Source organism: Chiloscyllium punctatum, unplaced genomic scaffold (genome assembly GCF_047496795.1).
Source record: "Chiloscyllium punctatum isolate Juve2018m unplaced genomic scaffold, sChiPun1.3 scaffold_387, whole genome shotgun sequence".
NCBI classification, from domain to species: domain Eukaryota; kingdom Metazoa; phylum Chordata; class Chondrichthyes; order Orectolobiformes; family Hemiscylliidae; genus Chiloscyllium; species Chiloscyllium punctatum.
This window is the reverse complement of record NW_027310121.1, coordinates 144,546-168,896: the sequence shown is the minus strand read 5'-3', so window position 1 is coordinate 168,896 and position 24,351 is coordinate 144,546. Positions and strand designations below refer to the sequence as shown.

Sequence of the window (24,351 nt, the reverse complement as noted above, 5' to 3'; positions counted from 1 at the left end):
ACGGATGGTCATCTGGACTGGAGGTTTCAAATATGTGAAATAATTGGTGAGGGGGAGGAGATGACAGAGATAGGAACTGTTATAGGAGTTAGAATGATTGAAGACACTGGTCCACAAGACAATCCATAGAAACAGTGTTGGAGAGGGAATAGGGAACAGGAAGATCCCAGGAAGCATTAACACCATCTCGTGGGAGGCCTGCTTTCCCCTCTGTTGTCCTGATGCTCACCAAGACAGCACATGCCTGGATTGAAAATTGGGAACTCTTGATGCTGTCTCAGTACAAAACCAAACTTAAAGTAAAGGTGGTGACTGAGCCTGGTGTGGGTCTGGACTGTACTCACCCTCCAGTACTATATTTATGTCATGTCTTATTAGCTGATGTTTGGAGCCCTCTCCTTGCTCTCTGCTCTGTGCCCTGGAAAGATCTTACCTGGCGGCAGGATTTATTGAAGGGTACCAACCTCCCTGACCTTTATCTCTCTGGCAAACCAACCATCTTCCCAACCAGCAGTTGGCAAGTCTATTGAGTCATGAACTCCCTGAGTACCTGTAGAAGACAGAGAAATAGGCAGAATAGGAAATTAGACTGATGCTGTGAGGGTTACACATGTAGAATGGCATTGAGCCCCACAGAGATCTGGAAAATCCCAGTCTCCAATCCTGGCCTGTACTGCCTCATCTCTCTGGAGTAGAGAATTCTGTTGGCTCAGGATCTGGAGTAGCTGCAAAAGTGAGAGGCGCTGACAGAAGCAGCAATTAGACCCACACAGTGAGGGATACCACATGGAGAGATACTGAGTCATATCACCAGAGTGCAGGATCAAACAATTGTGCAGGAATAAAGGGTTTTGATTCATATTGCAGTGGAATGCGCAACCTGTGAGCAGGCGGAATGACGGCCTAATGGCATTATTGTGAGACAATTAATCCAGAAACTCAGCAAATGTTCTCTGGACACAGGTTTAAATCCCACCATTGCAAATGTTGGGATGTGAATGAAATGTTTCAAAAAAGATTAGATTTAAAACCCATAAGTGAGTATTAAATAATTGCTGATGTTAAGAAATATCCATCGAGTGCATTCCTGTCTTTAGTGAAATAATCTAAGATGGGACTGGGATATCACAGGTATTACAGAAACAACAGCTGAGGGAGGGACAGGACAGGCAGCTCAATGTTCCAGGGGACAGATGCTGCAGGAAGGACAGAAGGGGAGCTGAGAAAGGAGGAGAGCTGCTGGTTCTGATTGGGTGAAACATCACAGCAGGACTGAGAGAGGATATTCCTGCAGGATCGCCCAGTGAATCTGTGTTCGTGGAATTAATTGCTGGAAAAGCGCAGCAAGTCAGGCAGCATCCAAGGAACAGGAGAATCGACGTTTCGGGCATAAGCCCTTCTTCAGGAATCCTGAACCTTGGATGCTGCCTGACCTGCTGCACTTTTCCAGCAACAAATTTGCAGCTCTGTTCTCCAGCATCTGCAGTCCTTACATTCTCTTCGTGGAATTAATCAATAACAATGGGTCTTCTCTTTCCTCTGATTGTTCTACAGACCCCAGGAGCCCCGCCCTCCTGCACCTTGACCTTCTTAAGATGGCGGCCCTCAGGCCCGTGCTCCCTCTTCCCTCAAACAAATGGCGGCCGTGATCATGGGCCTCTTCCCTGATCAGAGACCGCCACCTCCTGACCCGGACCTGAAGGGTCTTTTTCGGGGTTTTTAACCTTTACTTGGGACTTGTGAATTTTCTCCACTCCTTTCTCCCAGCGAGGCTCCCACACACCGGCTCTGAGCGCCGCTCTTTGAAGCCGATCGCAGCCGCTGCCGGAGAAAGCAGCTCCATGTTTCTCTGTCCTGGTCAATGTGACACTGCGCATGCTCCACATAGAAAGCAAACGACGCGTGCGTCTGAAGTTATCAATGAGTTTACAGAGAATATTCATACCTGCACAGAATCATGGGGGAAATACTAGTCATTAATAATTGCTCTGTCGAGTTATAGTCATGGCGCTATCTAGCATGTAAATAGACTGGTCGCCTCAATTTAACCATACCGGCCAGGTATGTAAATTAACAATTGTTCTGGGATTTGAAAAGAGGTTTCTTACTCGAAATGTGCAAATATGTAGCACTATTTGTTAAAATTTCACATAGATTTTTGAGAGAGGTTTAATGCTCCACTATGTTAATGAGAATTATCAATCCTGCAAAACAGTTTGCTTTCTGACCAATTTTCAAGCGTTTACTCTGCGAGAATGCTTTGGCCCCGATCCTCACTCACTTTTGGTTGGAGGACCGGCCGCTGCTCGGTCATCAGTTCCGCCCCTTCCTCCCAATTGCAGACTTGATTCAGGCGTGACTCAGCAGGCTCAGCACAAGAAACAATAAGGGACAAGAAGTTAGAGTCGATGTCTTGTGATGCAGTGAAAATATCCCGAATCTTGGATCGAGAGGCTTGAGTTCAATTCACAGCTAGTGCAGGTGTGTTTAATAACTACTTTGAACAGGTTCATTAGGAAAAACAAGGGAAGTCAGGAACAGAGGAAAAAAATATAGAAAATAAATACAATGTGGTGGGGCTCTCAATGCTCAGAAGATTTCAGTCTTTACCAAGTGTTTCAGGGCCCCATTGGGTCCCAATACATACTGTTGCACTCCTCCTTGTGCACAGTCAGATACCACGATTGTGGGGCAAAGTGTTGTGGTGGGATATGGAGGTGCTTTTGTAGAATTTCCTCAGTTTTGGAGGGGAAAATAGGTGAGAAGGTGTAGGGTTTTGCATGGAGTTACCTCTTCCGCTCCTGTTGCAGCATCATATTATTGAACTGACTATACCTCGTACATTGTTGGCAGAGATCGCTGACATTTTGTAAGGCCACAATACAAGATCCATCACTCTGTTTAAGACAGCAGAAATCTCTTGTAGCACGATAGTCATAGAACAATACAGGGCAGAACAGGCCCTTCGGTCCTTGATGTTGCGCCGACCTATGAATCATTCTCAGCTCGTCCCCCTACACTATCCCAAAATCACCCATGTGCTTAAGTAAAGGATTGTTTAAATTTCCCTCATGTGGCTGAGTTAGCCACATTAGCAGGTAGTGCATTCCATACCCTAACCACTCTCTGAGTAAAGACCCTGCCTCTGACGTGTTTAAATCTATCACCCCTCAATTTGTAGTTGTACATACATGCTAGCGTCATCATCCTAGGAAAAAGACTTTCACTGTATACCCTATCTAATCCTCTGATCATCTTGTATGTCTCTATCAAATCCCCTCTTAGTCACTTCTTGCCAATGAGAACAGGTTCAAGTCGCTCAACCTTTCCTCATAAGACCTTCCATCCAGACCAGGCAACATCCTGGTAAATCTCCTCTGCACTTTTTCAAATGCTTTCACATCCTTCTCGTATTATGGGCACTAGAACTGCACACAATATTCCAAGTATGGCCGCACCAGCATTTTGTTTAGTTGCAGCATGATATTGCAGCTCCGGAACTCAATCCCTCTATGAATGAAACCTAACACACCGTATACTGCCTTAACAGTACTATCCACCTGGGTGGCAACTTTCAGGCATCTATGTTCATGGACTCCACCATCCCTCTGCACATCCACCCTACCAAGAATCTTTCCATTAACCCAGTACTCTGCCTTCCTGTTATTCTTCTCAACGGTATCACCTCACATTTAGCTGCATTTAACTCCATTTGTCACCTCTCAGCATAATTCTGCAGTTTATCCAAGTCCCCCTGCAATCTGTAACATTCTTCCATACTGTCCACTCCACGGAATTTAGTGTCGTTTGCAAGTTAACTGATCCAGCCACCCATGCCTGCATCTACGTCATTTATAAAAATAACAAACAGCAGTGGTGCCAAAACAGATCCTTGTGACACACCACTACTAACCTGAGTCCAGGCTGAATATTTTCCATCAGCCACCACTCGCTGCCTTCTTTCAGAAAGCCAGTTTCGAATCCAAACTGCTAAATTACTCTCCATTTCATGTCTCTGCATTTTCTCCAACAGCCTACCATGTGGAACCCTATCAAAGGCTTTACTGAAGACCATGTATATCATGTCAACTGCCCTACCCTCATCTACATGCTTGGTCACCTTCTCAAAAAACTCAGAGGTTTGTGAGACATGACCTGCCCTTGACGAAACCATGTTGACTATCTGAAATCAAATTGTTGTTTGCTCGTTGATTATAAATCTTTTCTCTTATAATCCTTTCCAAAACCTTTCCTACAACAGAAGTAAGGCTCACTGGTCTATAATTACCTGGATCATCTCCATTGCCCTTGGAATCAAGGGAACAACATTTGCAATCCTTCAGTCCTCTAGTACCAAACCTGTAGAGAAAGACGACTCAAATATCAAAGCCAAAGTCTCTGTTATCTCCTCCCTCGCTTCCCAGAGAATCCTCAGATAAATCCCATCCAGCCCAGGGGACTTGTCTACTTTCTGGAATTGATAACACCTGATCGTAACTAACCTCGATCCTTTCTAGTCTAATATGTTGTACCTCTTCTCCTTTACAATATTCTCCTTTTCCTGAGTGAAAACTGATGAGAAATGTTCATTTAGCACCTCACCGGTCTCCACAGGGTCCACACTGAACTTCCCACTTCTGTCTTTGACTGGCCATATTCCTACCCTACGCTTTTGTTTCTCACATACCTATAGAAAGCTTTAGGGTTCTCCTTTATTCTATTCACTAAAGACTGCTTGTGTCCTCTCTTTGCTCTTAACTCTCTCTTTAAATCCTTCCTATCTGATATGTAACTCTCCATTGCCTCATCTGTTCCATCTTGCCTCATCAACACATAAGCCTCGTTCTTCTTCTGAACAAGAGATGCAATTTCCACAGTAAACCATGGTTCCCTTACCTTATCACTTCATTCCTGCCTTATAGGGACATACCTGTCAAGGACATGTAATATCTGTTCATTAAACCAGCTCCAGATTTCAATAGTCTGCATCCCCTGCATTTTGCGACCCCATTCTATGCATCCTAATTCTTGCTGAATCGCATTATATTTGCCCCGTCCCATCGATAAGGAGGAGGTTAATTAGGTTGTTTCCGGAGTTGAGGGGTTTGGCTTAACAGTAGATTGGTAATATATTCATTGGAATTCAGAAGAATGGAAAAATATAAAATAATGAATGGAATGGATAAAATAGAAGTAGAGAGGATGTTGCCACTGGCAGGTGAAGCTAGCACAAGAGGGATCATCTCAAGATTAGAGGCAGCAAATTTAAGACTGAATTGAGAAGGAACTTCTTGACCTCTACAGAATTCATTGCCCAGGGAAGTAGTTGATGCTAGTTCAGTAAACATTTATAAAGCTAAGGTAGGTTTTTTAAAAAAGAAATAATTAATTAAGGGATACGGTGAGAACGTGAGTAAATGGTTCTGCATCCACGAAATGATCAGCCATGGTCACATTGAATGGCAGAGCAGGCTCAAAGGGCAGGACGGCCTTCTCCTGTTCCTAGTTCTTATGTTACGTTATGCATTCCTCCCTCACTCGACTTGGAAGTGCTGGTTCTGGATTAGTGGTGCTGGAAGAGCACAGTATTTCAGGCAGCATCTGAGGAGCAGTAAAATCGACGTTTCGGGCAAAAGCCCTCCATCAGGAATAAAGGCAGAGAGCCTGAAGTGTGGAGAGATAAGCGAGAAGAGGGTGGGGAGCAAGTAGCATAGAGTACAATAGGTGAGTGGGGAAGGGTATGAAGGTGATAGTTCAGGGAGGAGGGTGGAGTGGATAGGAGGAAAAGAAGATAGGCAGGTAGGACAAGTCAAGGGGACAGTGCTGAGCCGGAATTTTGGAACTAGGGTGAGGTGTGGGAAGGGGAAATGAGGAAACTGTTGAAGTCCACATTGTTGCCCTGGGGTTGAAATGTGGACTTCAACAGTTTCCTCATTTCCCCTTCCCACACCTCACCCTATTTACAAACTTCCAGCTCAGCAGTGTCCCCTTGACTTGTCCTACTTGCCTATCTTCTTTTCCACCTATCCACTCCACCCTCCCCCCGACCCATCACCTTCATCCCCTGCCCCACTCAACTATTGTACTCTATGCTACTTTCTCCCCACCCCCACCCTCCTCGAGCTTATCTCTCCACGCTTCAGGTTCTCTGCCTTTATTCCTAATGAAGGGCTTTTGCCTGAAACGTCGATTTTACTGCTCCTCGGATGCTGCCTGAACTGCTGTGCTCTTACATCACCACTAATCCAGAATCTAGTTTCCAGCATCTGCAGTCATTGTTTTTACCTTAGAGGTGCTGGTGTTGGATTATGATGGACAAAATTCAAATTCACAGAACACCATGTTATAGTCTAATGGGTTCATTTGAAAGTACGAGCTTTGCTGCTTCTTCATCAGGTGGTTGTGTGATTTTTAACTTTGTCCCTCACTCTTGTAACTGATAAACAGCAACAAAAGTCATGAAGCAGTGCGCATGCTCTAGCCAACAATCGGGCCCGGGTTGAGCAATTCATCAACTTCACCAACACATTCCACCCTGACCTTAAATTTACCTGGACCACCTCTGACACCTCCCTCCCCTTCCTGGACCTCTCCATCTCCATTAATGACTACCGACTTGACACTGACATTTTTTACAGACCCACCAACTCCCACAGCTACCTGGATTATACTTCTTCCCACCCTACCTCTTGCAAAAATGCCATCCCATATTCCTAATTCCTCCGCCTCCACCATATCTGATCCCAGGAGGACCGGTTCCACCACAGAACACACCAGATGGCCTCCTTCTTTAGAGACCGTAATTTCCCTTCCCACGTGATTAAAGATGCCCTCCAATGCATCTCATCCACATCCCGCACCTCCGCCCTCAGACCCCACCCCTCCAACCATAAAAATGACAGAATGCCCCTGGTGCTCACCTTCCATCCTACCAACCTTTGCATAAACCAAATCATCCACCGACATTTCCGCCACCTCCAAACACACCCCACCACCAGGGATATATTTCCCTCCCCACCTCTTTGGGCCTTCTGCAAAGACCGTTCCCTCCGTGACTACCTGGTCAGGTCCATACCCCCCCTACAACCCACCCTCCCATCCTGACACTTACCCCTGCCACCGCAGGAACTGTAAAACCTGCACCCACACCACCTCCCCTACTCTATCCAAGGCCCTAAAGGAGCCTTCCACATCCAAAGTTTTACTTGCACATCCACCAATATCATTTATTGTATCCGTTGCTCCCGATGTGGTCTCATCTACATTGGAGAGACTGGGCACCTCCTAGCAGAGCACTTTAGGGAATATCTCCGAGACACCCGCACCAATCAACCACACCGCGCCGTGGCCCAACTTTTCAACTCCCCCTACCACTCTGCTGAGGACATGGAGGTCCTGGGCCTCCTTCAACCCCGCTCCCTCACCATCAGACGCCTGGAGGAAGAACGCCTCATCTTCCGCCTCGGAACGCTTCAACCCCAGGGCATCAATGTGGACTTCAACAGTTTCCTCATTTCCCCTTCCCCCACCTCACTCTCGTTCCAAACTTCCAGCTCAGCAGTGTCCCCATGACTTGTCCTACCTGCCTATATCCTGTTCCACCTATCCACTCCACCCTCTCCTCCCTGACCGATCACCTTCATCCCCTCCTCTACTCACCCATTGTGCTCTATGCTACTTTCTCCCCACCCTCCTCTAGCTTATCTCTCCACGCTTCAGGCTCACTGCCTTTATTCGGGCTTTTGCCCGAAACGTCGATTTTGAAGCACCTTGGATGCTGCCTGAACTGCTGTGCTCTTCCAGCACCACTAATCCAGAATCTGATTTCCAGCATCTGCAGTCATCGTTTATACCCCGGGTTAATGATGTCAGTGGTGGACCAATGGAAAGGCAGGGGTAGAGCTGGAGGACCTGGTGGGGCAGATGGTCCTCAGGTCAATCAGTGAATGAGGGGCGGGACTTGACTATACCACGTGATCATCCTCGCGGTCGGCGCGGATGTTGGGGATGGATGTGCGGAGAGCTGTCGGTAAGGAAAGAAATAAACAGCCGTTAGTGGGAGGAAAATGGTGTTGGTATGGTCTGAGAGGTTTTACAATCATTTGGTACACATCGGAAAATACAAATTTGAAACTTTCAGTCTCATGTTTGAAGTAAACGGGAAAATGCCTCGTTGAGTAATCGGCCCGAGTGAGCGCCGCCATCTTTATTCGGGGCAATGATTCACTGGACACGTGCGCGGCCGCCAGCTTTGTAGGGGGCAAAGATCAGAGGGATGTATGTGCAGCCTTCCCTGGTAAAAAGAGTCATAGGGCAGGATTTACACACAGCACATTCAAACCCAGAGAAATTGACTTTTTTCTGGATTTGTTTCGTAATTCATTTAAATGATTTGTATATGAATAGAGGCCGTTTAGTTAGTAAGTTTGCAGGTGACACCAAAATTGGAGGTATTGTGGACAATGAAGAAGGTTATCTCAGAGTACAGTGGGATATTGATCAGATGAGGAGTGGCAAAAAGGATTTAATGAAGGTAGATTAGATTAGGATATCTGGTTGGCATAGGTTGGACCGAAGAAGTCTGTTTCTGTGCTAGACATCTTTGACTGTGGGATCATAAAAGTGAACTCTGCCCTGGTTCATCTCTGGGTTCTCTGATGTCCACTTGTTCATTATCGAGCTTCCTCAATCTCTCATGGGTATATTTTTGCTCTGTATAGTATTTTACAATTACTTTCACAGCTGTTTTGAAAATGAATTGAAAAATGTAGAGTTGGAAAAACACAGCAGGCCAGGCAGCATCCGAGGAGCAGGAGTATCAATGTTTCGGGCATAAGCCCTTCTTCAGGAATGTAAATGAATTGTCCACTGCTGCCCGGCTCCTGACCGTATGATGTTCCATTATCAGGTTACTTTTTTCCACAATATCTTTGACAGTCAAGAATTCTTTTTTCCAATAAGCGAGTGGATTTTCCTTCCATTTCTGACAGTCAAATTCTGCACCATTTTCATTCCCTGTAATTCATGTTGTACTCCCTGAAACATCAACTGTGTATTTCTCCTTCCACAGAAACCAGCGATCAATGCCAAAGCCTTGTTGCCTGTGGAGAGGGTGATGTTTGACTTCCTTGTACTGCTGCAGTTTGTATGGTGAAGGTGCTCCCACAACGTGGTTGGGTAAGAGACGTTACAGATTATTCACTCAGCGATATTGAAGAGTAGAAGATATCTGTACAAATCATCATGGTTTTAATTTCACAAAAATATTATTGAGTAGTTTTGACATAAGGTTACAGATGGAGAATATTGTGTCCAGTGACCAAAACCATTGCCAAATAAGCAGTTTTTCAAGAATGCCTTGAAGTAAGAAAGTAGATCTTAGAGAGTTAGAGTGGGGATTCCAGACCATGTTCCCTTGGAGTCTATAGAAATATTCACACAGGAGAACTCAAAAATAAACACATCATTGAGAGTCTGGACTAAAATGAGTTATTGAGATATGTAAAGGTGTGTGGTGCAGGGAGATAGGAATGATTACAGCCAGGAATTAATTCAAAGGAGCGAAAATAACTTGTTGTTGCTTATAAATGGGAGTCTTTTGATTGATCAGCAAGTTTTGGTACAAGTGAGCACTTCGGCAGTAGAGTTTTCAATATTCTTGAGATTATCGGGAGGGTGAATGTGATGCTGGCCAGGAGTGGGTTTAGATAATGAAATCTAGAGTCAACAAAAGGAATGAATGAGAGTTTCAGCAAATGAGCTGAGACTGTGGTGAGGTCAGGTGATATGACTGAAGTCGAAATAGTGGTCTTGGAGGGGGGCTGACCTGTCATCCTCACCTCATTCAGCTGTTTGTCAGTTTGTGAATCAAGTCTGTAACAAGCTCAGGAACTGAGTGGCCCTGGCAGAACCCAAACTGGGCATCGCTGAGCAGGTTATTGCTGAGCAGCTGCGTGACAGCACTGTTGATGACACCTTCCATCACCTCACTGCTGAGCGAGTGTGGACTGATGGAGGGCAATTGGCTGAGTTGGATCTGCCCTGTGTTTTTGTGTTGGAACATCCCAGAGCAATGTTCCACAAAGTCGGTAAGTGCCAGTACTGGAACAGTACTTGCCTTGGTGGGCAGCAGGTTCTGGAGCACAGCCAACAGTATTATTGCCAGAATATTGGCAGGGCCCATACCTTTACACTGCTTATCCATTTCTTGATCTGATTGGAAATGAGTTTTCAACCAAGTCGATTCATATCTGTGATGGCAGGGACCAATGGAGAAGGCTCATCCACTTGGCACTGCTGGCTGAAAATCGCTGCTAATGCTGTCCTCTTATCTGTTGCATGAATGTGTGAGACCCCTCCATCAGTAAGGGTGGATATATCTGTGATGGTTCCTCCAGTGAGTTGTTTAATTGTCCATCACTATTCTTGACTTGGTGTGGCAAAACTGCAGAACTCCAATCTAATCTGTTGGTTATGGGATCACTTAGTTCTATTTGGTGTTGCTTGTGCTGTTTGGCTTGCAGGTTTGGTAGCTGCACCAGGTTGGCACCTAATTTTTAGGTATGCCTTGTACTGTTCCTGACATGCCCTCCTGCATTCACCATTGAACCAGGGTTGATTCCCCTGGCTTGATGTAAATGGTTAAGTGGGGGATATCAGGCCATGAGATTTCAGATTGGGCTGGAGTACAGTTCTGCTGCTGTTGTTGGCCCACAGTGAGGCGGAGGTTGCAGGGTCAAGAGGGCTGATTGTGTGGTTGTATTTTCCAGTGCATTGGTAGATGTAATGTGGTCCATCCAGTTTCATTCCTTTGTTGAGACTGTGCAGTGATTAATACAATGAGTGACTTGATGGGCCACTGTCGGGTTTCTTTCCCTCAAGGACATTGTCGATAGCAGAAAAACATCCCCAATGGTTCCATGGCAAACAGTAGATTCTTCATTCCAGTTATTTTTTTCTTGAATTCAGAGCTACCCTCTACCGATTTGGGATTCAAACCTGAACTTCAGTTGCATATTTTAATATTCTTGATAAATGATAAATACGACAGGTTTGTTCACTTATTTTCATAATCACTATCACAGGTTTTGTTTATTGTTTTGGACATAAAAACACTGTCCATTATCCTGTCTCCTCCATCCTCCCCTCCAACAACAAGAGTGAGGAGCACATGGAGTTTCTCTGTCAATAACATTGAGACAATCCGATCAGCTGCCTCTGCTTCTTTCCTCCCTCTCCACTAGCCCACCGAGCCAAACTGCCTCACAAGAGTGCTCCTCATTTTAGTCCTAAACTTGCATTTCCTCGAGTCCCTTGTCAAGCCTTATTAGAGGTCCTCTTGACCATTTACCCTCGTGTAGCTAAATCATGGACATTCCAAATCTGTCTCATCCTCCTGCTTGTCACCGCCCTCCCTCCCTCCACCACGGTCACCCCCCCCCCCCCAACTTGCAATTCACAGATATTGTTCCATGATCTGTCTGTCTGTTTTTTCTGGTTATGTCCTTCTCTCCCATTCTGCTAAAACCTAATATTTGACCTCACCATCGTTGGAAAATCCTGCTCCGTCTCCACTCTCTGTTTCCTTTCTGAATTCCTTGTATTTGGTGTCCCTCCAGGGTCTATCCTTGGTCCCTCCTGTTTCTCACCTCCACACTGCCAGGAGGTAACATCGCCCAAAAGCACCGTGTTAGGTTTCACATGTACACTGACGATGCCCAGCTCTCCCTCCCCATCATCCCTCTCCATTACTCCACGATTACTCAGTTATCAAACTGCTTACCTCGCTTTGATTAGCTGCAATTCACTCCAATGACACACTGTCATTGTTAAACCCATTGCCTTCAGTCCCTGTGGTCGGCCACAGGGCGGTGGGGTTGGTTGGTGCATGTGTCCCAGAAATGTTCCCTGAAATATTCCACAATTTGGCGTCCCGAGAGCAAGGGACACACTAGGTGAGGTGTTTGGGTGGGCAGGGAAATGTCTGCTGGATGTGGGAGGATCCAGTGGTGCCTTGGATGGAGTTAAAGGGAGGGTTTGGGCAAAGATTTTCCATCTCTTGCAGTGGCAAGCAAAGGTGCCTGGAGTGAAGAGTGGGTTGGTGGGGAGTGTGGATCTAAAGTGGAAGTCACAGAAGGTATGGTCTCTGTGGAATGCTGAAAGGGGTGGGGAGGGAAATATATATCGGGAGGTTGGATCTGATGGTGGAAACAGCAGAGGATGATGCGTTGTATCTGGGTGGAAGGTGAGGATGGGGGGATTCCATCTTAGTTGAATTTGACGGGGTGGAGTTCAAGGGCAGTGGTGTGGGAAGTGGAGGAGATACACTGGAGGGAATTGTTGACCACATGTGAGGGGAAATTCCAGTCTTTTATATAGGAAGCCATTTGGTATGTTCTGAAGTGTTCTTCCGGCTTGCATCAAGCTTCACTGGAACACTGCAGTAAGCATGAGACAGAGATGTTGGACAGGGAACACTCTTGTGTGTTAAAGAACAGGCAACTGGAAGCTCAAGGTATTTTTTGCAGGCGCAATGTAGCTACCATTTCCACCACTGCCACTGAAATGCTAGAAGGTTCCTGTCTCCTCCATTAACAACTTTCCAACTTCCCACTCCCTTATCTTTCCAAATGTTCCTGTGTCTCTTTGGGCTCTGTCCCCACCTATTATTTACTCTTTAACTCCTATCTCCTGTAGTCCAAAGATCTGTAGGTTCGGTGAATTGGCCCAGCTAAGGTTCCTGTAGGGTTCAGGGATGTGCATTAGTTCGGGGGAAATGGAGAGTAATAGAATAGGAGAATGGGTCTGGGTGGGATAAACTTCGGAGGGTGGGTGTGGAATTGTTGGGCCAAAGGGCCTGTTTCCTGAAGGGATTCTAATTTTCCCAGCTGTCATCGGTTCTGAGGAAGGGTCACTGGACCCGCGGTAACCCATGGTGTGTGTAGGAGGCGGAAAGGGGAGAGTGGCAGCAGAAACCGGATGAAATGTATCAGTGTAGACCGGGAGGGTTTAGTTACACTCTGGGCAGGTCGTTAGTCTGAATTAGAAACTCTTGGTCCCACATTTGCAGCAAAGGGGAAGATGGCAGTGGGAGGTCCTGGGTTATGGCCACCATCTTTATTTGGGGCAAAGTACAGTAAGGAGCATGTACTTGTCCTCTTCCTGGGTGGAGGCGGGGTGATTTGAAGAGGAGCATTTACACGTCAAACACATACCAAGAGAAGTGTTTACCTTCACTTTTCATCTTGCACTGACTGTGAGCTTTGTTTTGTGAATTCATTTTATAGAATATTAATTGAGAATAATTGAGACTGGGATCTCAAAAAACATGTTTCTACAGTCAGTGGAGTCATCAGGATCTGAATATCATTGGCATTTAACTGTGGAACGAGAAAGGTTTGTCTGTTCTGTCTGTGGGAACATATCTTCAATATTTTTGTCAAGCCAAAAGCAGAAAGATGTTCAAGTTCATGATTGGATCCCCCTTGGGGTATGTGTTCAATTCTTGGCCCTGCAGCTGTGGAAGGAGGTATTGACCTGAGAGAGAGCACAGATTTATCCAAATTACACCTCGTCTTTTTGCAGGAACTGTCAGATTTAGTCTCAATCATCCACTTTATAATGTTAAACTGTAAACTCCCTACTTTCAATTCTCTGCAAATTTCTCATTGAAATTCCTTGTGGACTCAAATTCCAGCACCATTTCAGGTGGAATGTTCCAGATTCTGACAACTGTCTGTTCATTCAGAAACTGCTGAAGTCCATTTTGACTGGGGTTACAAAGGGCTGAATTGAAAGATGATTTGCTGTTCCTGAGCTCCCATTGAGATGCATTGGAACAGTACAGGAGGCTGAGGGAAGTGTAGGTGTGAGCAGACAATGAAAATGCCCGGGCTACACTGTGAGTGCTGCTTGGCTCAATGAGAATGTTTTGGAGTTGTGTGTAAATTGTGAGGTGAGACAGGGAGAAGGTGAAACTGAAACTCCGTTTTAATTCAGGCCTTTCAGAAATTCACAGTCCCAATGGGAATAGCCAATTTTTCAGTGATACCTGTGGAGTATTTAAGTTTTTAAAGTATGACATATCAGCTTAAGTAAAGATATTTTTTGTTATTATAATGGACATGTTTGAAGTGAAGGAAGGTTACTCACTCATTTAAATTCTCTTAATGGGAGTAACTAGATGAATGTAACGAGACCTTGTGACAGGAGCCCTCAGACCCGTGGTGTGCTCCTCTTGCACAATGTGGGAAATAAGGGCCGCTTCCAGTGTCCCTGACGGCTATTTGTGCAGCAAGGGTTCCCATCTGCAGCTACTGGGAAACTGCTTTTCAAAGCTGGAGCTGAGTGTGGACTCACTGTGGAGCATCTGCAATACTGAGAATGTTATGGACAGCACGTTTAGTGAGTTAGTCACACTGCATGTGAGGGTTACACAGGCAGAAAGGGAATGGGTGAACATCAGATCTAGTAAAAGGCTCAGGAAGTGAGTACAGGAGTCCCCCGTTGTTATCCCCTTCTCATACAGATACTGTATACCACTTGGGATTCTGTAAGGGCGGGAATGGGTGGGGTGGCTTCTCGGGAAATCAGCATCAGCCAGGTTCATGACACCACAGAGAGCTCTGCTGATCAGAACAAGAGGAATGAGAGTGGCAGGGCTATAGTGACAGGGGATTCAATAATCAGGGGTACAGCCAGGCACTGCTGTGCCCACAGACATGAATACAGGATGGTGTGTAATCTCCCTGGTGCCAAGATCCATGATATCATGGAGTGGCTGCAGGACATTCTGGAGCTGGAGGGTAAACAGGCCGTGGTGGTGCAACACACAGATACCAACGACATCGCTAAACAGAGGGATGACGGCCTGAAAGCTGGATATAGGGAGAGCAGAGATACATTGAAATGTAGCTCCTGAAATGTAATAATGTCAGACTTACTCCCAGTGCCATGTGCTAATGAGAGCAGGAATGAGAAGGTAGATCAGCTGGATGTGTGGCTGGGGTAATGGTGTACCACAGAAGGGTTTTGATTCTTCAGGCACTGGGACTGTTTCAGGGTGAGAACCTGTACCAGCCTGATCGGTTACCCAGGGCAGAGCTGAGACAAATCTGGTGGGGGCTTTTGCCAGTTCTGTTGGTGAGTTTGTAACTAGTCTGGCAGGGGGATGGGAACGAAAGTGTAGGCTTAAATGGGTCAGATTCAGGACAGGGAATGGGAGGTAGAATATTAGTGATGTAGTTAGTGGCTCAGAAAGCCAAAGGAAAGGAGGATTAAACAAAGATTGAGTCCCTCTTCAGCCATCAGTCCTGACATCCCAGGAAGGTGAGTCAACAAAATATGGAGCTGTTTACATGTCTATGAATCTGTGCTTCAGCAAAATGGGGGAAATCTGCAATACAAACAAAAAGCGCTGGAGATCCTCGGCAGGTCGGGCAGCACTGGAAATGGTGACAGATGCAGGAAACATTGCAGCCTTGTAGAAGTGTTTAGATGATCACACCAAGCAGTACAATATCGGTTACACACTGAGTGCCAGAACGTTGGACTAGCATAAATAGGTGCTTGATGACCAGCATGAATACGATGGGGCTGGAAAGTTGACGTTTTGGGTCAGGGTTATTTATCAAGACTGACAAAGGGTCCCGACTCAAAACATCAAACTTCCTGCTCCTCTGATGCTGCCTGACCTGCTGCACCTCCCCAGGTCCACATTGTACAGACTCTGACTTCCAGCATCTGCAGTCCTTAACTATCTTCACATCCCAGGACTCATCTGGTGATCCTCCTTTACACTCTCTCAATAACCAGGAGAGCCTTCCTTGGAAAAGGGGAACAAAGGTGGATACAGTACTCCAGGTGTGGTCTCACCAAGGCCCTTCCAGAAAGAGTTCCCTGCCCCCATCTTATCCATAATGGTCATCAAGCACACGTGCCTGGTGTGATCATCTCAACACTTCTTCAAGGCTGCAATGTGTCCTGCATCTGTCACCATTTCAGATGCTGCCAGACCTGCTGAGGATCTCCAGCACTTTGTTTTCTCTGCTGTCGAGTGTTGAAAGGGGGGATTTGCAGTTGAGAAATTCAAATTGAACTTCATGTTACATGATCCGTGCCGATCTGAATATCATTGGCCTTTTCATCTGGAAGGAAATGTTTGCATTCTGTTCATGGGCGAATATTTCAAATGTCCGTGTGACGAAAAAAGTACTGAGACAGTGAAGTCCATGTTAGCGTGGGGACTTGGTTTTTGAATGTCTAAAAAAATCATGGCACATTTCCCTGGAACAGTCAAGCCACAGATTGGTTTTGTATGAGGACAATTAGCCATGAAACCAGAAAGACCAAAGGATTCCTGCATCATGGAAAAAGCTATGAAAATGGGATTGTTGTAATGGAGTGAATTATCGATCATTGATTGTAATCCATTGGTGTTGTCACATCGGTTCCAGCGCCGTAGGGAAACACAGGAAATGTGATGAATGCAGTGTCAGTTTAAGTTATTCAACTGGAAAGGTGAAGAAGAAATTTACAAGGATGATGCCAGGTCTCAGGGGTCTGAGTTACAGGGAGAGGTTGGACAGGCGAGGACTTTTTTGTTTAGAGCATAGGTAACTGTGGGGGAATATTTTATAGAAGTGTATAAGACCATGAGAGGCATGGGTAAGGTGAATGCCTTGGTCTTTTTCGCAGGGTCTCAAGGATTGGAGGGCATCCGGTTAAAGTTAGAGGAGAAAGAATACATGGGAAACTGAGGGGCAAGTGTTCTACACAAAGGTGGTATGTATATGGAATGAGCTGCCAGTGGAAGTGGTTGATGTGGGTATATTAACAACAAGTGAAAGACATTTGGAAAAATACAAGGATAGGAAAGTTTCAGATGCAGATGGGCCAAGTGCAGGGATATGGGGTTAGCGTGGATGGACATTCTGATTGGTATGGGCCAGTTTGGGCCTGTCTCTGCTGTAGGATTCTATAACTCTAAGTGCATTTGCTATTTCTCCCCCTACCTCTGTTGGTATCCTGGGATGTATTCCATCAGGGCAATGAGACTTGTCTACCTTTAGCTCCATTAGCTTGCCCAGCTCTAACTCTTTCGTGATAATGATTGTTTCTAGATCCTCACCTTCCTCAGTCTCCTTATCAATTACTGGCATGTTCTTCGTATCCTCCACTGTGAAGACTGACTGCTGTGTCCTCATATTCCTGAACCCTGTTGGATAGGAATAACCAGGCACAGAACTCAGAGAGATCTTCTTTGAGTCTTTATTGATGAGACACGGCAGTTACCTGGATAGTGTACATGCAAAACACCTCCAGGCAGCATCAGGTAACTCCCCGCCTGTCCGATGTGCCACTCCCATTCTTAAACCTTTGTGGTTTGGGATCCTTGAATAGAGACTGTCTCTCAGTATTATCTCCATGGCAACGGCAGTTAGAAAGTCTAGTTCAGTTCAGCACTTTGTGGCTAAAACACACACCCTTCCCCACACCCCTGTGGCTCCCTCAAGTATCTGACAGGCACTTCAGTTTCAGTGGGGGATCTATCAGGATTCTGATGTGGAGGAGCCGGTGGTGGGGTGGACAAAGTTTAAAAACCACACATCACCAGGTTATAGTCCAACAGGATTATTTGGAAGTACAAGCTTTTGGAGTGTGCTGTGATTTTTAACTTGATCAGGATTATCTCTATGGTAACTGTTAAATGCTTCAACAATTACAGAGGCCATATGTTCACCAAACAATAAGTTTCCCTCTAGCAGTGTAAACTGCTATTCTGTCCCTGGGGATAGCTACTCATCACTTTTTATCCCCAATTTCATCATGCTTTCTGTAGATCTTTGAAGTTTTTCCAATCTCCGAATTTATCCTTGGTCTTTGACAGTTTGTATGCCTTCTACTTCAATTTGACAGTCTCCCTTATTTCCTTAGACATGGCAGATTACCTCTTTTCCTACAGTCCTTCCTTTTCACTGATATATACTTTTGCTGAGAAATTTGAAAAATTACTTTGATATTCCTCCACTGTCTGTCAACTGTCCCACAGTAAAGTCTTTGCTTCCATTCTGCATTCGCCAACTCCTGCCTCATCATATTGTAGTCTCCTTTGTTTAAGCACAGTATCTTGGGATTGGATTTAATCTTCCCGCTTTCCATCTGTGTTCTAAATTCTATCAGATTAATGACAAGTCTTTTATCAGATTACGAGGGGAGGCAATGTTTCCTGGGTGTTTTGGTTTCATTGTCAGTGACCTTGGCTTTGTAATAAAGTACAGGACAGATATTCACAACAGAGTATTCTGGACGCTGTGAGTGTACTACACAGTCTAAAACCATAAATCACTGTCACCCCTCAGTTTAAAATTGCAAAATAATTATCTCCTAGACGCTTCCTCACTACCTAAATTTGGAACACTAATCCACCTGACTATCCTGCTGTTTCTGAAAATCTCCTTTGGTGAAGGTGGTGAGTTTTGGATTCATCTTTCTGGTTATTACCGTAAGAAGATAAGCACTGGGCACAGGAGAGGCAATGCAGCCCTTCGCACCAACTCCACCATTTAATACGGTGATGATTGAGCTCACCTCGGTCACAGCTGGATTTTCCCGCCTGCTCTCTCTCACGCTTCAACTCATTGCAAATTAAAAATCTGTATCTCTTCATTAAATTTGCTCATTGTCTTGGCATCCACCGCATTTTGAATAGGAAATTCCACAGATTCACAACACATTGAGATAGGTACATTCTTCTTCATGAGAATAGAATAGAGTCCCTATAGTGCAGAAACAGGGTATTCATCCATCGATTCCACACCAACCCTATGATGAGCATCCCATTCAGACCCACCCATTCCCTGTAACCCTGCATTTCCCGTGGCTAATTGCCTAACCAGCACATGCATGGACCCTGTTAGCAGTTTGGCATGACCAATCCACCTAACCTGCACGTCTTTGGACTGTGGGAGGAAACTGGAGCACCGAACAAAACCATGCAGACGTGGGGAGAATGTGTAAACTCCACACAGTTGCCTAACGCTGGAATCAAACCCGGGTCGCTGACGCTATGAGGCAGCAGTGTTAGCCACTGAGCCACCTCTGCTTAAAATCTGCTGCCCATTACTAACCTCCCCACCCCGCAATTGGCTGAATGTATTTTCCTTACGTCAGAAGTCCGGGTGTCTAAGCGGATGTCTCAGTAAATCCCAGTGGCAGCCCACATGTCCTGTGTGTCTGAATGGATATCCTATACACAACACCCTCCAGCCCACACTTTCTCTCACTTTCCAGGGACAGGTCTCCAGAGGCTTCATGGGGACTACAACTCCCACAGTCCCTGAGGCAGGGACCACACGTGTGTGAGGAAACCCACCACTGTACATGTACAGAATGTGGGCGGGTTTTGGAGCATGTTCTTTGGGGTAACTCGCGGAAAGCATTTCACACTGTCATTGGCAGGAGAAGGGACGCATCTGCCTATAGTATTGATCAGTTTTGGGGGGATCAAAGTGTCACTACGCCTAGATGGGACCAAGTTCCATTCGCAACTTGTCATAACACTGGGAATTGACCAATGGGAAACAAGGAAGAATCTGACCCATTCTCCCAGTCTGAAGGTTCCTCTTCTGTCCAGGATCTGCCACCTCCCTTTCTGTTTCCTTTTGTTTCAGTCTGCTGTTACATTATTGACTTGCAGCAACTGAAGGGAAAAGAAGTGAACCCAGAAAGGGTGCAGTGTCTAACCAGGGACGAAAAGTGGTGGCATGGATCTGTTTATCAGTAACACCATGAGAATGTAGAGGGTGTACATTAGGGGGTAGCAGAGTCAGAATGATGGGAGAGAGTAAGAGGGCTGGAGGGTTACAGCTTTAGGGGAAGAAAGGGGAGAAAGATATTCCAGAGAAACTAGAATTGTCTGTTCTGAATTTCTTATCTGTACATATTCCTTTTATACAGGGTGCGAGATAGTGAAGATTTGCAGACTGAAATCTCAAAATCACGTGCAGATCGTGATTAAGTTACACAACATTTGATGAACCAAAGATGGAGAATCACTGGGCCAAAATCCTGCAACACTCTCTCTCCCAGCGTTGTCGGTCTCTCTGCGCCAAATGGACTGTGAATGGTACAAGACAGCAGCTCACTACCATCTTCTGAAGGGTAACGAGAGATGGGGAATAAATGCTGGCTGAGCCAGTGATGCCCATATCCTCGAAACCGTTTCTATCACTAGTTCCAGAAACCCAGTTGATGTTACTGCAGGATGATGAGGGACGCTGAGTGCATCCTCCAGGAGGCAGCACCATCACATTTCCCCTGCCTACACCTACACAGTAACGCAACAACGTCACTGGAACAAAAGGCAGTGAAGCTGAAGGAGGACTTAGATATAGTTCTTCAAGGTAAAGTCATGAAAGGGGATTGGAACACAGCAGGAACAGGAGACTGAGCTGGATGGTCAGCTGTTTCCCATTGAATGGTGGAGCAGGATTGAAAGGCTGAATGGTCTCCTCCTGCTGCTATCTCCCAGGTATGTATATAGTCATGGAGCCCGGGTAGGAAGAAGGGGGCAGGGATTTTTCAGGAGATTGCATTTCCACAACAGTTTTCAGTGAGGGATGGTTTGATGGATTTTATTTAACATTTATCTTTAACACAAGGTTTGTAAATGTTGGTTTTAAAATGTTGTAAGAGCTTTTTGCACCGCAAGTAAAATTAAAGAAAATAAATTGAACTGTTTGAATATAACAGTTTTAAAGCTTTCAACCTCTGTAAAGCAAATTCCTGTCCCAGACACCATCACTTTCCAGCTACTCAAACTCCAGGGAAATATTCCCTCCTTGTCTGAACCTTTGGTTTGATTTAACTGCTTTTCAGTTTTCGTTCTGTGAGCTGTGAAGTGTTCTTTTTCCCCTTTTCTCCGACCCAGAAATATTATCACAGCAAACTTCCCACCATCAAAATCATCATTATGCCATTTTGCTTTTGGTTAACATATAATCACCAGCAGTGCGAAAGTGAGGACTGCAGATGGTGGAAACCAGAGCCTAGATTAGAGGCGTGCTGGAAAAGGGCTTTTGCCAAAACATTCATTTTCCAGCTCCTCGGATCCTGCTTAACCTGCTGTGCTTTTCCAGCACCACTCTAATCTACCCATATCATCACCAGCAGTAAACCATTCGTGTGACTAATAGAATATTTCCAAACAAAGCCCATTACGGGCCAAGCAAACCATTACAAGTGACAGAGTGAGAAGGGACCAAATCTAAGTAGAGTTGTGGGGAGGGGGCAGCGGTGGAGATAAAGCACTATATCGCCTGCGGTGCCCACCTCTATCTAAAGGCATAGACAGCATTGATCCACACCACATGCTCCTTCTCTCAGGCACCCTGCTCTGTTGCATTTATCCTCAGTCAGTGAATAAAATCCCTACAGTGTGGGAGGAGAGCATTGGCCCATCAAACGCCACCGACCATCCGAAGAACATCACGCCCAGAGCACTCTATCACTGTAACACTGCATTTCCCATGGCTGATCCACCTAGTCTGCACAATCCTGGATCCTGTGGACATTTTAGCATGACTGATCCACCTGACCTGCACATCTTTGGACTATGGGAGGAAACCAGAGCATCTGGAGGGGACCCACACTATCATGGGGAGAAAGAGGGAACTCCACACAGGCCGTTGGACAAGGCTGGACTCCAACCTTGTACCTGATGCTGTGAAGCAGCCGTGCTACAGTCACAATTTAAATCAAAACAGATGATCCCTGCTCATTGTCACATTGCTGTTTGTGGAGACTTACTGCCCAGAGAGACATCCTGAGGTTTAGAAAGTGGCAACGTAAGTTCAGTCACCTCCAGCCCAGTTACTGTGGTTAACAACAACATCAATACTCCAGCAGTGTCATCAAGTACAAGGTCCACTCCTGACTCTGATGGACAGTAACATCAGAATCAGAGTCCTGCAGTCCACATGGAGCAGGGGGGATGACCACTTCCCTGTGAGCACTCACTGGGCTCTCAATAGTGTTGAAGACGCAGCAAATCCCTTGTCACACAGAGGGGTGAACAGCTCCTACCCAGAGTGAACCCACTGGGGTCTCGGGGGATGGGATGAATCACTGAATCCCTTCTCCCACACTGACCATCGGAATGGCCTCTCCCCCTGTTTGGGCTCACTGGGGACTCCACAGGTGCTGCATTTGAGTGTATCTCCTCCCACATTGGGAACAAGTGAATGACCTTTCCCCAGAGTGAGCTCGCTGGTGTTTAAGCAGGTCAGAGGACTGAGTGAATGCTTTCCCACACACTGAGCAGGTGAATGGCCTCTCCCCGGTGGGAATGCACCAATGTCTCCTCAGGTGAGAGGTTTTAATTGTTAGCACTGCTGCCTCACAGCGCCAGAGAACCGGGTTCAATTCCCGCCTCAGGCGACTGACTGTGTGGAGTTTGCACGTTCTCCCCGTGTCTGCGTGGGTTTCCTCCGGGTGCTCCGGTTTCCTCCCACACTCCAAAGATGTGCAGGCCAGGTGAATTGGCCATGCTAAATTGCCCTTGGTGTTAGGTAAGGGGTAGATATAGATGTAGGGGTATGGGTGGGTTACGCTTCGGCGGGGCGGTGTGGACTTGTTGGGCCGAAGGGCCTGTTTCCACACTGTAAGTAATCTAATCTAATCTAATCTTTCTCACAGATGGAGCAGGTGAAGGATCTAAACCAACTGTGCCATCTCTGGTGCCTCAGCAGATTGTAAGATCGAGTAAATCCCTTCCCATACGTGGGGCAGGTGAACGGCCTCCACAGTGTGACTGTGTTGGTGAGTGTTCCACTGGAAGGGTTAAGTGAATTCCTGATTCTGATTGAGCCCGTCCTCCTGTTTCTCTCAGTTATTATTGACAATCTCACACCAGAACCTGTTCCAGAGTGTGTTCCAGAAGATGCAGAATGGTCAGCTGCAGCTGGTCACCTGACCGGTCACTGGTCCTGAAAGGTTCACTCTCCACAAATGCTGCCTGATCTGCTGAATTTTTCCAGCGATTTCTGTTTTTTTTTCTGATTTCCCAGCATTTGCAGATGTTTAGTTTTCCAATACTCTTCTTGTCTGTTACAGAGGAGTTTATTGATGAAATTAGAGGGTTTTGAAAATTGTCCGTTAGCTCACACATCAGCTATGATCATCATGAACGGCAGAGCAAAGTCAAGGGGCTGAATGGCCTCCTCCTGTTCCAATGAAAGTTATATCGTCAGCTTGTGGCAACATTTCCCCTCACTGCTCACTTCACCTCCATGTCGAACACATTGTTACTGACTCAACAAACCTCCTGTGTTTGAAATTAACTTGCTAATGGTCAGTGACTCCCTCTCCTGCCACCCGGGTTTAACTCTCATCATGGAATGCTGTCTCGTATTACTGCAGGAATGCCCACAAGGCCTAATCCTGGAGTCTGTATCCCCTGGGATCCACAATCACCGTTTATTTCCTTCTTCCTATTTCATTCGGGTTATTGAACTCTCGGTTTCAATCGAATCTCCTGTCATGCTCTTCAACGTGTCCATGTGGGTGGACGAGAGGCAGCTGGGATATAATGAAGGGAAGTGGGGATTAGGCGGAAGTACGAGGAGCGTTGACAGCAAAGACAGTTCTCATTGTAACGGCAGAGGTTCTCCATGACCCAGTGAGTGGTGAGGCACCTGAGTTTGTGGGCGGAGACAGATTCAATCAGGGATTTGGTAAGACACTCAGACATTGACCTGTCCATCTGATTGTTAACTCAGACAGATAGAAAGAAATATGCACATTTAGACAGCACCTTTGATGATCTGGGGCAATGAGACACGCTTCCAAACCAATGATTTCAACCACAAATCTCTGAAAACACAGACACAAAGCTTTCTACTTGTAACAGCTTGTCTCTGAGCCTCCGCTTTCCTTGAGAAAAGCGCTTTGAGCTGGTCAGCCTTTCCTGGTGAGTATAACCGCTATGGTCCTGTAAGATCCGTGACAGAACCTTTATTTTCCTCTTCCTTGTGAGTGATGAAAGTAGCAGAAACAGTTCCTGACCTGTGAGGGGTTTTGGTTGGAGTATTTACATTTACAAATCCATTCCCACCCTATCATACAGTGTGAAATTGATGTAAAACTGAAGGAAATGAGTGAGTGAGCACCCACAGAATCATAAAGGAAGCATATGTATCTGAGTTGAATGACCTGGCATGAGGAAAACATGACAACAATCACAACTAGTTAGAATCACAGAATCCCGTGGGTGCAGAAAGACTCTATTCGTCCCATCGAGTCTCCAGTGACCTGCTTACACACGCTACCACAATAACCACACATTAACCATGG

The 24,351-nt window shown here is 45.9% G+C and overlaps 1 long non-coding RNA gene across 3 annotated transcripts; it reads left to right on the top strand.

Moving 5' to 3' along the window:
• Positions 1–1,966: 1,966 nt before the first annotated feature.
• Positions 1,967–20,734, top strand: LOC140472644 (uncharacterized). 3 transcript variants are annotated; one of them, XR_011957795.1, is made up of 3 exons: positions 1,967–2,061; positions 9,071–9,177; positions 19,957–20,734. It is a non-coding gene; the product is annotated as an uncharacterized lncRNA (long non-coding RNA). The 3 variants fall into 3 exon arrangements; XR_011957794.1 differs by lacking the exon at positions 1,967–2,061 and adding an exon at positions 7,983–8,029; XR_011957793.1 differs by lacking the exon at positions 1,967–2,061 and adding an exon at positions 8,801–8,908.
• The last annotated feature ends 3,617 nt before the right edge of the window (positions 20,735–24,351 follow it).